Below are 11,099 nucleotides of genomic sequence, written 5' to 3' on the forward strand. Positions count from 1 at the left end.
GGGTGTGATGGTTACTGTACAGTGGGAGATATGTCGGGCCTTGATGGTTACTGTACAGTGGGAGGTATGTCGGGGTATGATGGTTACTGTACAGTGGGAGGTATGTCGGGGTGTGATGGTTACTGCACAGTGGGAGGTATGTCGGATCGTGCTGGTTACTACACAATGGGAGGTATGTTGGGTCGTGATGGTTACTGCACAGTGGGAGGTATGTCGGATCCTGCTGGTTACTGTACAGTGGGAGGTATGTTGGGCCGTGATGGTTACTATACAGTGGGAGGTATGTCGGGTCGTGATGTTTACTGTACAATGGGTCGTCTGTCGGGCCATGATGGTTACTGTACGATGGGAAGTATGTCGGGCCGTGATGCTTACTGTACAATGGGAGATATGTTGGGCCGTGATGGTTACTGTACACAGGGAGGTATGCTAGACCGTCCGGTTACTGTGCAGTGGGAGGTATGTCGACCGTGATGGTTACCATACAGGGGCAGTTATGTCGGGCCCTTATGGTTACTGTACCGTGGGAAGAATGTCGGGCCGTGATGGTTACTGTTCAGTGGGAGATATGTGGTGCCGTGACAGTTATTGTTCATTGGGAGGTATGTCGGGCCGTGATGGCTCCTGGACACTGGGTGCTATGTCGGGCTGTGATGGTTAGTGTACAGTGGGAGGTGTGTCGGGCCGTGGTTGTTCCTCTATGGTGGGATGTATAGGGCCGTGGCGTTTACTGTACAGCGGGAAGTATGTCGGACCGTGATGGATCCTGGACTTTGTGAGGTCTGTCGGGCCGTTTTGGTTACTGTGTAGTGGGATGTATGTCGGGCCATGATGGTTACTGTACAGTGGGAGGTATGTCAGGCCGTGATGGTTACTGTACAGTGGGAGGTATGTCAGGCCATGACGTTTATTGTACATTGGGAGGTATGTCGGGCCATGATTGTTACTGTACCGTGGGAGGTATGTCAGGCCGTGATGGTTAATGTACAATAGGAGGTATGTCGTGCCGTGACGGTTATTGTACATTGGGAGGTATGTCGGGGCATGATTGTTACTGTACAGTGGGAGGTATGTCGGGGTGTGATGGTTACTGTACAATGGGAGTTATGTTGGGGTGTGATGGTTACTGTGCCGTGAAGATTACCGTACAATGGGATGGATGTTGGGCCGTGATGGGTACTGTACGGTGGGAGGCATGTCGACCTTGATGGTTACCGAAAAGAGGGAGTTACGTCGGGCCCTTATGGTTACTGTACAGTGGGAAGTATGTCGGGCCGTGATGGTTACTGTTCAGTGGGAGGTTTTCGGGCCGTGATGGTTACTGTACAGTGGGAGGTATGTCGGGCCGTGATGGTTACTGTACAATGGGAGATATTTCGGGCCGTGATGGTTACTGCACAGTGGGAGGTATGTCGGGGTGTGATGGTAACTGTACAGTGGGAGGTATGTCGGGCCGTGATGGTTACTGTACTTTGGGAGGTTTTCGGGCCGTGGTGGTTACTGTACAGTGGGAGGTATGTCGGGGTGTGATGGTTACTGTACAGTGGGAGGTATGTCGGGGTGTGATGGTTACTGTACAGTGGGAGGTATGTCGGACCATGATGGTTACTGTACTTTGGGAGGTATTCGGGCCGTGGTGGTTACTGTACAGTGGGAGGTATGTCGGATCATGATGGTTACTATACAATTGGAGGTATGTCGGACCGTGATGGTTACTGTACAGTGGGAGGTATGTTGGGCCGTGATGGTTAATGGACAGTGGGAGGTATGTTGGACTGTGATGGTTACTGTACAGTGGGAGATATGTCGGGCTGTGATGGTTACTGTACGATGGGTGGTATGTCGAGCTGTGATGGTTGCTGTAAAATGGGAGGTATGTCGGTCCGTGTTGGTTACTGTACAGTGGGAGGAATGTCGGGATGTGATGGTTACTGTACAGTGGGTGGTCTGTCGAACCGTGATGGTTAGTGTACAGTGGGAGGTAGGTCGAGATGTGACGATAACTGCACAGTGGGATATATGTCAGGCCATGATGGTTACTGCACAGTGGGAGATGTGTCAGGCCGTGACGGTTGCTGTAGATGGAGAGGTACGTCGGGTCGTGATCGTTACTCTAAAATGGGAGGTATGTCGGTCCATGATGGTTACTGTGAAATGGGAGTTATGTCGGGCCGTGTTGGTTACTGTACAGTGGGAGGTATGTCGGGGTGTGATGGTTACTGTACAGTGGGAGGTATGTCGGGGTGTGATGGTTACTGTACAGTGGGAGGTATGTCGGGCCGTGTTGGTTACTGTACAGTGGGAGGTATGTCGGGGTGTGATGGTTACTGTACAGTGGGAGGTATGTCGGGCCGTGATGATTACTGTCCAGTGGATGAATGTGGAGCCGTGATCATTACTGTACAGGGATAGGTGTGTCGGACCGAGATGGTTACTGTAGATTGTGAGGCGTGTTCGACGGTGATGGTTACTGTACAGTGGGAGGTATGTCGGGCCGTGATGCTTACTGTACGGTGGGATGTATGTCTGGCCATGATGGTTATTGTACAGTGGTGGGTATGTCAGGTTGTGATGGTGACTGTATAGTGGGAGGGATGTCGGGCCGTGATTGTTACTGTACAGTTTGAGGTATTTTGGGTGGTAATGGTTGCTGTCGAGTGGTAGGTATGTCCGGCCGTGATGGTAACTGTACAATGTAAGATATATCTGGCCTAACCTTTACTGTAGAGTGGGAGGGATGTCAGGCTGAGATGGTAACTGTACAGTGGGATGACTGGCGGGCCGTGATGGATACTGTAGAGTGGTAGGTGTGTCGGGCCGAGATCGTTACTGTGGATTGGGAGGCGTGTTCGACCATGACGGTTACTGTACAGTGGGACGTATTTGGGGCTATGATGGTTACTGTAACAGTGGGAGTTGTGTCGCGCCGTGATGGTTATGTACAATGTGAGGTATGTCAGGCCGTGATGGTTACAGTACAATGGGAGGTATGTCAGTCCGTGATGATTACTGTACAGTGGGAAGTTTGTCGGACCGTGATGGTTACTGTACAATGTGAGGAACGTCGCGCCGTGATGGTTACTGTACAGCGGGAGGTATGTTGGGCCGTGATTGTTACTGTACAGTGGGAGGTATGTCGGGGTGTGATGGTTACTATACAATGGGAGGTATGTCGGGCCGTGATGGTTACTGTACTTTGGGAGGTTTTCGGGCCGTGATGGTTACTGTACAGTGCGAGGTATGTCGGGCCGTGATGGTTAATGTACAGTGGGAGGTATATCGGACTGTGATGGTTAGTGTACGGTGGGAGGTATGTCGGGGTGTGATGGTTACTGTTCAGTGGGAAGTATGTTGGACCGCGATGGTTAGTGTACAGTGGGAGGTATGTCGGGCCGTGACGGTTATTGTACATTGGGAGGTATGTCAGGCCGTGATTGTTACTGTACAGTGGGAGGTATGTCGGGCCGTGATGGTTAATGTACAGTGGGAGGTATGTCGAGCTGTGATGGTTGCTGTAAAATGGGAGGTATGTCGGTCCGTGTTGGTTACTGTACAGTGCGAGGTATGTAGGACCGTGATGGTTACTGTACAGTGGGAGGTATGTCGGGCCGTGATGGTTAGTGTACAGTGGGAGGTAGGTCGGGATGTGACGATAACTGCACAGTGGGATATATGTCAGGCCATGATGGTTACTGCGCAGTGGGAGATGTGTCGGGCCGTGACGGTGGCTGTATAGTGAGAGGTACGTCGGGTCGTGATCGTTACTCTAAAATGGGAGGTATGTCGGTCCATGATGGTTACTGTGAAATGGGAGTTATTTCGGGCCGTGTTGGTTACTGTACAGTGGGAGGTATGTCGGGCCGTGATGGTTACTGTACAGTGGGAGGTATGTCGGATCGTGATGGTTACTATACAGTGGGAGGTATGTCGGGGTGTGATGGTTACTGTATAATGGGAGGTATGTCGGATCGTGATGGTTACTGCACAGTGGGAGGTATGTCGGGCCGTGATGGTTACTGCACAGTGGGAGGTATGTCGTGCCGTGATGGTTACTGTACAGTGGGAGGTATGTCGAGCCGTGATGGTTACTGTACAGTGGGAGATATGTCGGGGTGTGATTGTTACTGTACAGTGGGAGGTATGTCGGGGTGTGATGGTTACTGTTCAGTGGGAGGTATGTCGGGCCGTGATGGTTACTGTTCAGTGGGAGGTATGTTGGGCCGTGGTGATTACTATACAGTGGGAGGTATGTCGGGTCGTGATGTTTACTGTACAATGGGACTTCTGTCGGGCCGTGATGGTTACTGTACGATGGGAAGTATATCGGGCCGTGATGCTTACTGTACAATGGGAGGTATGTCGGGTCGTGGTGGTTACTGTGCAGTGGGAGATATGTCGGGCCGTGATGGTTACTGTACACAGGGAGGTATGTTAGACCGTCCGGTTACTGTGCAGTGGGAGGTATGTCGACCGTGATGGTTACCATACAGGGGCAGTTATGTCGGGCCCTTATGGTTACTGTACCGTGGGAAGAATGTCGGGCCGTGATGGTTACTGTTCAGTGGGAGGTATGTGGTGCCGTGACAGTTATTGTTCATTGGGAGGTATGTCGGGCCGTGATGGCTCCTGGACACTGGGTGCTATGTCGGGCTGTGATGGTTAGTGTACAGTGAGAGGTGTGTCGGGCCGTGGTGGTTCCTCTATGGTGGGATGTATAGGGCCGTGGCGTTTACTGTACAGCGGGAGGTATGTCGGACCGTGATGGATCCTGTACTTTGTGAGGTCTGTCGGGCCGTTTTGGTTACTGTACAGTGGGAGGTATGTCGGGGTGTGATGGTTACTCTACAGTGGGAGGTATGTCGACCGTGATGGTTACCGAAAAGGGGGAGTTATGTCGGGCCCTTATGGTTACTGTACAGTGGGAAGTATGTCGGGCCGTGATGGTTACTGTTCAGTGGGCTGTATGTTGGACCGCGATGGTTAATGTACAGTGGGCGGTATGTCAGGCCGTGATGGTTACTGTACTGTGGGAGGTTTGTCGGGCTGTGATGGTTCGCGTACAGTGTGTCAGGCCGTGGTGTTTCCTGTACGGTGGGATGTATAGGGCCGTGGCGTTTACTGTACAGCGGGAGGTATGTCGGACCGTGATGGATCCTGTACTTTGTGAGGTCTGTCGGGCCGTGTTGATTCCTGTATAGTGGGATGTATGTCGGGCCGTGATGGTTACTGTACAGTGGGAGGTATGTCGGGCCGTGATGGTTTCTGTACAGTGGGAGGTATGTTGGGCCGTGATGGTTACTGTACAGTGGGAGGTATGTTGGGCCGTGATGGTTACTGTACAGTGGGAGGTATGTCGGGCCGTGATGGTTTCTGTACAGTGGGAGGTATGTTGGGCCGTGCTGGTTACTGTACAGTGGGAGGTATGTTGGGCCGTGATGGTTTCTGTGCAGTGAGAGGTATGTTGGGCTGTGATGGTTACTGTACAGAGGGCGATGTTGTAGTTACTGTACTCTGGGAGGTATTTGGGGCCGTGAAAGTTACTATACTTTGGGGGGTATGTCGGGCCGTGATAGTTACTGTACAGTGGGAGGTGTGTCGGACCGTGATGTTTACTGTACTTTGGCAGTTAGGTCGGGCTGTGATATTCTCTGTACGGTGGGAGGTACGTCGTGCCGTGTTGGTTACTGTACAGTGAGAGGTGTGTCGGGCCATGAAAGTTACTGTACAGTGGGAGATATGTCCGGACATGATGGTTACTGTAGAGTGGGAGGTGCGTCGGTCCGTGATGGTTACTCTACAGTGGGAGGTATGTCGGACCGCGATGGTTACTGTACAGTGGGAGGAATGTCGGGGTGTGATGGTTACTGTACAGTGGGTGGTATGTCGGGCCGTGATGGTTACTGTACAGTGGGAGGTATATCGGTCCGTGATGGTTTCTGTACAGTGGGAGGTATGTCGGTCCGTGATGGTTACTGTACAGTGGGAGGTATATCGGTCCGTGATGGTTACTGTACAGTGGGAGGTATGTCGGTCCGTGATGGTTTCTGTACAGTGGGAGGTATGTCGAGGTGTAATGGTTACTGTACAGTGGGAGGTATGTCGGGATGTGATGGTTACTGTACAGTGGGAGGTATGTCGGGTGTGATGGTTACTGTACGGTGGGAGGTATGTCGGGGTGTGATGGTTACTGTACAGTGGGAGGTATGTCGGGGTGTGATGGTTACTGTACAGTGGGAGGTATGTCGGGGTGTAATGGTTACTGTACAGTGGGAGGTATGTCGGGGTGTGATGGTTACTGTACAGTGCGAGGTTTGTCGGGCCGTGATGGTTACTATTCAGTGGGAGGTATGTGGTGCCGTGACAGTTATTGTTCATTGGGAGGTATGTCGGGCCGTGATGGCTCCTGGACACTGGGTGCTATGTCGGGCTGTGATGGTTAGCGTACAGTGGGAGGTGTGTCGGGCCGTGGTGGTTCCTCTATGGTGGGATGTATAGGGCCGTGGCGTTTACTGTACAGCGGGAGGTATGTCGGACCGTGATGGATCCTGTACTTTGTGAGGTCTGTCGGGCCGTTTTGGTTACTGAGTAGTGGGATGTATGTCGGGCCATGATGGTTACTGTACAGTGGGAGGTATGTCAGGCCGTGATGGTTACTGTACAGTGGGAGGTATGTCAGGCCGTGACGTTTATTGTACATTGGGAGGTATGTCGGGCCATGATTGTTACTGTACCGTGGGAGGTATGTCAGGCTGTGATGGTTAATGTACAATAGGAGGTATGTCGTGCCGTGACGGTTATTGTACATTGGGAGGTATGTCGGGGCATGATTGTTACTGTACTGTGGTAGGTATGTCGGGGTGTGATGGTTACTGTACAATGGGAGTTATGTTGGGGTGTGATGGTTACTGTGCCGTGAAGATTACCGTACAATGGGATGGATGTTGGGCCGTGATGGTTACTGTACTGTGGGAGGCATGTCAACCGTGATGGTTACCGAAAAGAGGGAGTTACGTCGGGCCCTTATGGTTACTGTACAGTGGGAGGTTTTCGGGCCGTGATGGTTACTGTACAGTGGGAGGTATGTCGGGCCGTGATGTTTACTGTACTTTGGGAGGTTTTCGGGCCGTGGTGGTTACTGTACAGTGGGAGGTATGTCGGATCATGATGGTTACTATACAATGGGAGGTATGTCGGGCCGTGTTGGTTACTGTACAGTGGGATGTATGTCGGGGTGTGATGGTTACTGTACAGTGGGAGGTATGTCGGGCCGTGATGATTACTGTCCAGTGGATGAATGTGGAGCCGTGATCATTACTGTACAGGGATAGGTGTGTCGGGCCGAGATGGTTACTGTAGATTGTGAGGCGTGTTCGACGGTGATGGTTACTGTACAGTGGGAGGTATGTCGGGCCGTGATGCTTACTGTACGGTGGGATGTATGTCGGGCCATGATGGTTACTGTACTATGGTGGGTTTGTCAGGTTGTGATGGTGACTGTATAGTGGGAGGTATGTCGGGCCGTGATTGTTACTGTACAGTTTGAGGTATTTTGGGTGGTAATGGTTGCTGTCGAGTGGTAGGTATGTCCGGCCGTGATGGTAACTGTACAGTGGAAGATATATCTGACCGTACGTTTACTGTAGAGTGGAGGGATGTCAGGCTGAGATGGTAACTGTACAGTGGGATGACTGGCGGGCCGTGATGGATACTGTAGAGTGGTAGGTGTGTCGGGCCGAGATCGTTACTGTGGATTGGGAGGCGTGTTCGACCATGACGGTTACTGTACAGTGGGACGTATTTGGGGCTATGATGGTTACTGTAACAGTGGGAGTTGTGTCGCGCCGTGATGGTTATGTACAATGTGAGGTATGTCAGGCCGTGATGGTTACAGTACAATGGGAGGTATGTCAGTCCGTGATGATTACTGTACAGTGGGAAGTTTGTCGGACCGTGATGGTTACTGTACAATGTGAGGAACGTCGCGCCGTGATGGTTACTGTACAGCGGGAGGTATGTTGGGCCGTGATTGTTACTGTACAGTGGGAGGTATGTCGGGGTGTGATGGTTACTATACAATGGGAGGTATGTCGGGCCGTGATGGTTACTGTACTTTGGGAGGTTTTCGGGCCGTGATGGTTACTGTACAGTGCGAGGTATGTCGGGCCGTGATGGTTAATGTACAGTGGGAGGTATATCGGACTGTGATGGTTAGTGTACGGTGGGAGGTATGTCGGGGTGTGATGGTTACTGTTCAGTGGGAAGTATGTTGGACCGCGATGGTTAGTGTACAGTGGGAGGTATGTCGGGCCGTGACGGTTATTGTACATTGGGAGGTATGTCAGGCCGTGATTGTTACTGTACAGTGGGAGGTATGTCGGGCCGTGATGGTTAATGTACAGTGGGAGGTATGTCGAGCTGTGATGGTTGCTGTAAAATGGGAGGTATGTCGGTCCGTGTTGGTTACTGTACAGTGCGAGGTATGTAGGACCGTGATGGTTACTGTACAGTGGGAGGTATGTCGAGCCGTGACGTTATTGTACAGTGGGAGGAATGTCGGGGTGTGATGGTTACTGTACAGTGGGAGGTAGGTCGGGATGTGACGATGACTGCACAGTGGGATAAATGTCAGGCCATGATGGTTACTGCGCAGTGGGAGATGTGTCGGGGTGTGATGGTTACTGTACAGTGGGAGGTATGTCGGGGTGTGATGGTAACTGTACAGTGGGAGGCATGTCGGGCCGTGATGGTTACTGTGAAATGGGAGTTATTTCGGGCCGTGTTGGTTACTGTACAGTGGGAGGTATGTCGGGGTGTAATGGTTACTGTTCAGTGGGAGGTATGTCGGGCCGTGATGGTTACTGTACAGTGGGAGGTATGTCGGGCCGTGTTGGTTACTGTACAGTGGGAGGTATGTCGGGCCTTGATGGTTACTGCACAGTGGGAGGTATGTCGGGCCGTGTTGGTTACTGTACAGTGGGAGGTATGTCGGGCCGTGTTGGTTACTGTACAGTGGGAGGTATGTCGGGCCGTGTTGGTTACTGTACAGTGGGAGGTATGTCGGATCGTGATGGTTACTATACAGTGGGAGGTATGTCAGGTTGTGATGGTTACTGTACAGTGGGAGGTATGTCGGGGTGTGATGGTTACTGTTCAGTGGGAGGTATGTCGGGGTGTGATGGTTACTGTACAGTGGGAGGTATGTCGGGGTGTGATGGTTACTGTACAGTGGGAGGTATGTCGGGCCTTGATGGTTACTGCACAGTGGGAGGTATGTCGGGCCTTGATGGTTACTGCACAGTGGGAGGTATGTCGGATCGTGCTGGTTACTGTACAGTGGGAGGTATGTCGGGCTGTGAGGGTTACTGTTCAGTGCGAGGTATATTGGGCCGTGATGGTTACTGCACAGTGGGAGGTATGTCGGATCGTGCTGGTTACTACACAATGGGAGGTATGTCGGGTCGTGATGGTTACTGCACAGAGGGAGGTATGTCGGATCGTGCTGGTTACTACACAATGGGAGGTATGTTGGGCCGTGATGGTTACTATACAGTGGGAGGTATGTCGGGTCGTGATGTTTACTGTACAATGGGTCGTCTGTCGGGCCATGATGGTTACTGTACGATGGGAAGTATATCGGGCCGTGATGCTTACTGTACAATATGAGATATGTCGGGCCGTGATGGTTACTGTACACAGGGAGGTATGTTAGACCGTCCGGTTACTGTGCAGTGGGAGGTATGTCGACCGTGATGGTTACCATACAGGGGCAGTTATTTCGGGCCCTTATGGTTACTGTACCGTGGGAAGAATGTCGGGCCGTGATGGTTACTGTACAGTGGGAGATATGTCGGGCTGTGATGGTTACTGTACGGTGGGAGGTATGTCGAGCTGTGATGGTTGCTGTAAAATGGGAGGTATGTCGGTCCGTGTTGTTTACTGTACAGTGCGAGGTATGTAGGACCGTGATGGTTACTGTACAGTGGGAGGTATGTCGAGCCGTGACGTTATTGTACAGTGGGAGGAATGTCGGGGTGTGATGGTTACTGTACAGTGGGTGGTCTGTCGAACCGTGATGGTTAGTGTACAGTGGGAGGTAGGTCGGGATGTGACGATAACTGCACAGTGGGATAAATGTCAGGCCATGATGGTTACTGCGCAGTGGGAGATGTGTCGGGGTGTGATGGTTACTGTACAGTGGGAGGTATGTCGGGGTGTGATGGTAACTGTACAGTGGGAGGCATGTCGGGCCGTGATGGTTACTGTACAGTAGGAGGTATGTCGGGGTGTGATGGTTACTGTACAGTGGGAGGTATGTCGGGGTGTGATGGTTACTGTACAGTGGGAGGTATGTCGGGCCGTGATGGTTACTGTACAGTGGGAGGTATGTCGGGCCTTGATGGTTACTGTACAGTGGGAGGTATGTCGGGGTGTGATGGTTACTGTTCAGTGGGACATATGTCGGGGTGTGATGGTTACTGTACAGTGGGAGGTATGCCGGGCCGTGATGGTTACTGTATAATGGGAGGTATGTCGGATCGTGCTGGTTACTACACAATGGGAGGTATGTCGGGCCGTGATGGTTACTATACAGTGGGAGGTATGTCGGGGTGTGATGGTTACTGTTCAGTGGGAGGTATGTCGGGCCGTGATGGTTACTGTACAGTGGGAGGTATGTCGGGGTGTGATGGTTACTGTACAGTGGGAGGTATGTCGGGCCGTGATGGTTACTGTATAATGGGAGGTATGTCGGATCGTGCTGGTTACTACTCAATGGGAGGTATGTCGGGGTGTGATGGTTACTGTTCAGTTGGAGGTATGTCGGGCCGTGATGGTTACTGTATAATGGGAGGTATGTCGGATCGTGCTGGTTACTACACAATGGGAGGTATGTTGGGCCGTGATGGTTACTATACAGTGGGAGGTATGTCGGGTCGTGATGTTTACTGTACACTGGGTCGTCTGTCGGGCCATGATGGTTACTGTACGATGGGAAGTATATCGGGCTGTGATGCTTACTGTACAATGGGAGATATGTCGGGCCGTGATGGTTACTGTACACAGGGAGGTATGTTAGACCGTCCGGTTACTGTGCAGTGGGA

This window comes from Chiloscyllium punctatum, chromosome 30 (genome assembly GCF_047496795.1).
Source record: "Chiloscyllium punctatum isolate Juve2018m chromosome 30, sChiPun1.3, whole genome shotgun sequence".
NCBI lineage: Eukaryota > Metazoa > Chordata > Chondrichthyes > Orectolobiformes > Hemiscylliidae > Chiloscyllium > Chiloscyllium punctatum.